Here is a 7,923-nt window from a genome sequence, read left to right on the forward strand (position 1 = left end):
GAGTACATGGGTATACATGGGTATAAAGGGTATACAGGGTATACATGGGTATACAGGGTATACAAGGAGTACAGGGAGTACATGGGTATACAGGGTATACAGGGTTTACGAGGTATACAGGGTGTACAGGGTATACAAGGTATACAGGGTATACATGGGTATACAGGATATACATGGGTATACAGGGTATACATGGGTATACAGGGTATACATCGGTATACAGGGTATACATGGGTGTACAGGGTATACATGGGTGTACGTGGTATACAGGGAGTACATGGGTATACCGGGAGTACATTGGTATACAGGGTATACATGGGTATACAGGGTATACAGGGTATACATGGGTATACAGGGTATACAAGGTATACATGGGTATACATGGGTATACAGGGTATACAGGGGTATACGGAGTATACAGAGTGTACAAGGTATACAGGGTATACATGGGTATACAGGGTATACAAGGTATACAGGGTATACATGGGTATACAGGGTATACATGGGTATACAGGGTATACAGGGTATACAGGGTATACAAGGTATACATGTGTATACATGGTTTACAGGGTATACAAGGTATGTATGGGTATACATGGGTATACAGGGTATACAGGGTATACATGGGTATACAAGGTGTACAGAGTATACAAGGTATACAGAGTATACATGGGTATACAGGGTATACAAGGTATACAGGGTATACATGGGTATACAGGGTATACAGGGTATACATGGGTATACAGGGTATACTGGGTATACATAGGCATACAGGGTATACAGGATACACAGCATATACATAGGTATACAGGGTATACAAGGTATACAGGGTATACATGGGTATACAAGGTATACAGGGTATACATGGGTATACAGGGTATCCTGAGTATACATGGGTATAAAAGGTATACAGGGGTATACAGGTTATACACGGGTATACAGGGTATACAGGGTATACATGGGTATACAGGGTATACATCGGTATACAGGGTATACATGGTATACAGGGTATACATGGGTATACAGGGTATACTGGGTATACATGGGTATAAAAGGTATACAGGGGTATACAGGGTATACTGGGTATACATAGGTATACAGGGTATACAAGGTATACATGGGTATACATAGGTATACAGGGTATACAGGGTATACATGGGTATACAGGGTATACATGAGTATACAGGGTATACAGGTTATACACGGGTATACAGGGTATACAGAGTATGCATGGGTATACAGGGAATACAGGGTATACAAGGTATACATGGGTATACAGGGGTATACAGGGGTATACAGGGTATACAGGGTAAACATGGGGATATAGGGTATACAGAGTATACAAGGTATACAGGGTATACATGGGTATACAGGGTATAGTGGGTATACATAGGATACAGGGTATACAGGATACACAGCATATACATGGGTATACAGGGTATACAAGGTATACAGGGTATACATGGGTATACAGGGTATACTGGGTATACATGGGTATACATAGGTATACAGGGGTATACAGTGTATACTGTGTATACATGGGTATACAGGGTATACAAGGTATACGTTGGTTTACATAGGTATACAGGGTATACATGGGTATACAGGGTATACATGGTATACAGGGTATACATGGGTATACAGGGTATACATGGGTATACAGGGTATACTGGGTATACATGGGTATAAAAGGTATACAGGGGTATACAGGGTATACTGGGTATACATGGGTATACAGGGTATACAAGGTATACATGGGTATACATAGGTATACAGGGTATACATGGGTATACAGGGTATACAGGGAGATAAACAGTCTATTACTATTACATGAAGGATATATCTATTTGGCGTAAGCGTAACATGAAGGAATAACCGCCCCACCCGCGCCCCACCCATTCTTTAAGGGAAAAGCTCTGGGGACGAGGTTGTAAAAACTACCAAAACTATGAAAAGGAAACAAGTCTAAACAAGGAATTGAGGTCTGGGAATCGAGATGATCGGGACCTCTTGTACAGATCAACCAGTCTCAAAGAAAAACCGGCTGACTTTCTTAATTTTCATCCTGCAAGGTTATTGACTATTAAATTCACAGGCTCCTATCCAGGCATCTACAGAAAGTGATAATGAAGTCAGTACTGACAGGCTAGCCCAAGCAACCAAGACTGTTTCTAAGACTTGCGCCGATGTGCGAATTGTCCAAGTTTCTTTGCCTCATTTTTTTAACTCAAAGAGCGCCTCTGCAGTTGGAAATGTTTCATCCGAGGCACAGATAATCAAGGACGTTTTTAAGGAAGTAGTTGATAAACGTGATTGCCTTTGAGGCTAATGTACCAGTAGCTTTTTAAAGCGTTGGAGAAACTTTGAGTGATATCTGTCCAGAAGGTGACAAGCTAAACGGCACAATATTTATCACGAAACAATACAATATAACAATAGAAATTATTCAGTATTTAGGGCACTAAAATTATGTGATGTGTGGTTGCCTCTTTTTCAGTTCTTTGGCTTTGGCCGACACGTATCTAGCTAGACAAGTTGGAGTTGAACATGTTTATAACCGTTGTCTGTTGTCTTCTCCATATTCCAGCAACGCAGTGCAAATTGATCGCAAACATGTTTTAAACGCTGAAGCTAGGGAGTTTATCCCTGTCTTTCCCTCAACTAACCGATCTGAAGCAGAAGATTTCAGCAGAGTGGAGCTTGAGTAATATTAATAATTTTGCATTCAAGTAGTTGCACAGTTAACTTACGACGGAAATCAGCTTTTATGAGAACTAAACAAGGAATTGCATAATATCGTAATATGAATGCTCTGGTCTTCTGAAGTATTTTGGCCATTTCAATAAAAGGGCTTGGGAAAGATCATCTTGGAGAGAAAGATAGTAGAAAGGAGAAAGAAGAGGATCTAGAAGGCAGTATTAAAGGAAGGGACATATCAGATGTTTTTGACATTTCATTGACAGAAGTCTGGAAGATGGGCACTTGATAGAGACCTTTTCCGCTGTGTGGTCAGAGCTTGCGATTTCCAATAGGATAAGCAGTTAGAGTAGTAAATGTAGTAGGAGTTTTGAGAAGAATTTTTGTCAGCATGCATGAAACGTTATAACGTCATAGCCTATCGACGTGGCTCAGTTGTAGTGTTTTCTTAGCCTGTTTTTCTGTGCCTTTGGCTGTAAGAGGACTCTAAGCAAACTGAAACGTGTTGTTTACCGTTGCCTGCCGTCTATTTTCAGATTTCAGCATTGATAGTGATCACCAACATTCTTTAAACTCTGAAGCGAAGGAATTTATTCCTTCCTTTCAAGCAATTGGCGAATATAAAAATACAGAAGAAAATGGCAAACTGGAGCTTGGATATCTAGATGCGTAAAGGTGCATAAAGCGTGTATTTACGGTCAGCATTACGTCAGCTTCTGATCGAACAGTAAAGTTATCATTTCGTGCTGTGTTCTATTGAGCACTTAGAACGATAAACATTCTTGAGTACTTACTGAGGTATTGTATGGAATAGATGTTGTGGTCCTTTGAGAATTTTGTCAGAAATATATGAAAAGCTATGACGCCATAGCCTATTGACTTGGTCTTGTGATTTAGGCTCTCTTCTAGTGTAAGCTTAGTGTATGGATGGTGGAAGACAACCAAGACGACTATGCGCCTGACGTTCGTTATCCTCCCCCTTAAGACAGCCTCCAAAATTCGAGCCAACTCTAACTCCACTGAAAACCACCATACCTTAACTCAGTTCTAAAAGTTAACCCGATAAATAAGTAAGATAAGATAAGATAAGAACCTTTATTTAAGTGCCAAAGTATTTTGCCCAAAGGGACTAATTGGAGACACTAAATAAACTGATTAAAATTAAAATGACAAAGGGGATTATTTACAATAAAATCTAAACCCTCAATCAACTACAACAAAAAGGTATACGATTACAATACTACAATACACAATAATACAAAAAATAGATTGTTGTCTATTCACTGCAAGGTTTACAACAGTTACTATTATTAGAAATATACTCTGAAAAGTCCAGTTTTTTAATTTTGGTCCTAAATCTGGCTAAGCTACAAGTGTCTCGTGGATGTTTGTTTATTTTAGACCATAAGTAGGGACCTACGTATCTGATCAAATCTTTTCCATAGCGAATGGTGCTGAAACGTGATATGACAAAGTCATTATTTCGAAGTGAATGCGCGGAATCCTCACGAACGAATAAGTTAGAAACATTATTAGGCACAAGTCCGTACTTAACTTTATACATCAGTACTACGATGTCCTGAAGACGTCTGTTGTACCTGGGAAGGTTAGCCCTCTGTACGAGTTCTTCATACGTTTCCGAGCGAGATCTAAAAATGACTCTAAATGAGCGTTCTTATAATCGTTCTCATAATCTAACTATTTCGTGATTTGTTTTCCATGCAATTGATAGTCGTCCGCATTTTCGCTCGCTCTACTATCCTTGAGGAAAAATGGGGACTACTCGTAGTCTAACCCTGTTTCGTCTGTTTTCAAAAAACGATCGCATCAAATCGAGAGATCTACTTCCAAAGCCATAAGCCTCCAACTTCTCTATTGTCAGAGAGTGACTCTAACAGTTGAAGGCCTTGCTCATATCAGTAGATAGGACGTAAACGAGTTGTTTAGAGTCGACAGCCTGTTTCCAGTCCTGTATCGGTCCAAGCAAGGTCGTCTCCCAGCTGTGTCTTTCTGTACGCTGTCATTTTCGAGTACAGGGTTTTATCATAGTGGCATGCATGTTATCTGATGATTCAGCAACTGCTCAAATATCTTGTTCACTGCTATAAGTGAAGTAAAGGGGGGATAGATTTTTACATCTTGCCTGTCCTTCTTCTTAAATACAGGAGTCCATTCACCCATTTTCCACGATGCAGGCCATTCTCTCTTCTCGATTATACGAGGTTGGTTAGCGATATTGCCGTTCCCTTAGCCACTCTCTTAAGAAGCTTCATTGAGATCACGGAATGCCAACCACTAGATTTCTTTAAATTGATGTTTTCAAGTGGCCGGCCCGTTGTATATCATTTGGCGTGAGTAATTTAAAATCAAAATCGTTTTCTTCGTAAACCTCTCGTATGCTTTTTACACTGTCATGCTCACTATGGTGGTCCTCAGTCAGACGGCTGACGTGACCTCCTCCAATATTTAAAGCAGCATTTTTAAAGTAGCTGGCTAGCGTTTCTGCCGCTTCATTTTGATTCTTTTCGACATTGTTTTCCTTAGTTTTTACTGATGTAGTAATGTTGATCCCTTGCCTTTGCTGCTGAATGAAAGGTTTGAAGGTATCGTAAAACTTATCTGGTCTGTCTGTATGTTCTCCCGTCTTTTTGTACCAGTATGTATGCTCAACTGCAACAAACTCGTCCAGGTCCTACACAAGTCTGTTCACTCTCTCTGTGTGCTTTGCAGCCTCGCAAGCGTAGACGTGCACAGAGGAGTCCTACAGGGTTTAATTTTATACCCTCTTCTCTTTTTACACGTGCCTCTGAACATTTAAATTACGACGAACCAATACAAGCAAATGTAATAGCTTTTGTATTGAGTATTAGCTTGTTTATTACTTTGCCTTAAAACGAAATAGGACTCTAGGCAAACTAGAACGTGGCGGTAACCATAAATATTGCCTGTTGTCTTTTTTATATTTCAGCGTCGCCGGACACCAAAAGTATCAGGATGATTTAAACCCTGAAGCCAAGGAATTCTTTCCTCGCTTTCAAGCAATAAATGAAAACAAAAGATTTTAGCAAACTGGAGCTTGGGTATATATCTTAATTTATTTCTATTGCCCACTTAGGACGTTAGTCATAAGTTATGAGAACTAATTACGTTTTTGTATGGTAATGATAGTCTAGTCCTTCGAAGAGGAATTTTTTTATTAAAACACATGCATGCAACGCTATAACGTCATAGCCATTGACTTGGTTCACTTGAAGTTAGTCTTGGCCTGTTTTTCTTGATGTAGCACAGCTCCCCAAGCTCACGAGTGAAAATCGTTGTTGCGTAACAGAAGTATACACAAAGTATAAGTAGCGTCAAGCATTTATAAAGAAAATGCCGATAAGGGCTGCAATTCGATTTAGAGCTAAAACCATTGTGATGTCATTGTCAGGTGATATATATTCCGATCGCCAAAAAAATAAAATCATAATTAAGTTTAGTCCATGTGTAATACATGTGTCATAATGGTTTTACAATAAAGATAAATTTGTTTCAGTCTAAAAAATTCAAATAAGGAGGGTGTACCTACAAAACAACAACTTTGCACGTTTATCACGCTTTTTTCTAAATTTCTTTACCATCACTGCACGACTACGACGTGGAAATGCCTATTTCACGTTTTGTGGAGGACGAGAACACAAGACAACGCCTTTTTTTTTCTTTTCCTGCACTTCGATACAGTCTTTTATAATTCAACTCCAGAAAAAACTGCCAACATTTGGCAAATTGAACGAGATGGAATAAGCGCGACAAAGTTTGAAGCAGCGCAACCTGACTTTTTAAGTGACGTCAGAGTCGTAGCCGCCGCCGTCGTTGCTGCTTAAGCTCCCAATTATCTTAGCAACCCTGCTTATAAATTTGCTCCTACGGTGGGTCAATGGTTTTCTGAAGTTGTGTGACACCATTTTTGTTTTGGCTTTACTATTGCTTTATGAAGTACTATGACCGGTCTATTACGGGATTAGGGATAAAACGTTTTTACGCGTAGTTCAGATGTGGGTCTAATCACGGAAATGGACAAAGAACAATGATATTTTCTCACTGATTCTAGGTTTGGCAAGCTCATGTAATAATTCAGATGGTCCTTTGAGCCGGATAGGTTCTGCTAACACAGAAATCCCTTTTTGAAGAACGGAGCCAGAGACTACGTTACAATGAAATTCATCGACGGAATTTGATGCGTATGTATAATGTGGAGAAAACCTCTCAAAAGGAATAAAACGCCAAGAAAGCTAGGTTCTTCAAAGTTTACAAAGTGGTCTACATGAGCTTTACCTTGCGGGTAGAGGTTTCTCTGGCCTGTTTCAAACGTCGTGCTACTGCCGTGCTAAGCTGGCTCGACTGTAGCTCGACTGCAGCACGACACTAGCACGACTTGGTTTCAGACGTCGAATTTAATTCGGTCGAATAGAACGGCTGTTGCCGAAAACAAAACACAAAAATAAAGAAACGGTTTAGCAAACTTTTAAACATATTCTAGTGTATTTATAATTTATGTATTGAGTTCGCCACAGTAGTAGCGCGACGTTTGAAACAAAGTCGTGCTACTGCCGTGTAGCACGGTAAAGCTTGCCGTGCTACGCGGCAGTAGCACGACTTGGTTTCAAACGTCGTGCTACTGCCGTGCTAAAGTCGAATTAAATTCGATCAATTTAGTTCGGCACGGCAGTAGCACGACGTTTGAAACGGGCCTCTCTTGCATGACTTTTAGCGTTAACGAAGTCGTTTGCGTCCCTTAAAACCGGCAACAAACCAACAACGCAACTGACAAGTGACTAGAACGACTTCGTAAACGTTGAAAGAGATAAAAGCCATGCATGTATTTAATTTACTGAAGAATCTTTGCAAATTATCAACCTGATAAAAGTAAAAAAGAAATTATTCTGAACATCTTTAAAAGTGGGGGCGGGGGCTATCCCAAACTCTCTGCGGCTGATGAAACAAAGTCATTTCTCGCTACTTCCTCATCTATCACCATTTCTGACATTTCTCACGCTTTTTTAATGGCCTTCATATGTCATGTTTCGAGCTCTTATTGGTTCAGTGATGTGTCTGGGGCATCTGAAACTGATCATGTTTTTATATTTGGGGACATAAGCTTCTGGGAAATTTCGCAACTCGCCAGTAGGCCAGGGAGAAATGTTAGGAGAGCCAGGGAGGGGTAGGTAGGAAGTTTCCCAGAATCTT

This window comes from Porites lutea, chromosome 5 (assembly GCF_958299795.1).
Source record: "Porites lutea chromosome 5, jaPorLute2.1, whole genome shotgun sequence".
NCBI classification, from domain to species: Eukaryota; Metazoa; Cnidaria; class Anthozoa; order Scleractinia; family Poritidae; genus Porites; species Porites lutea.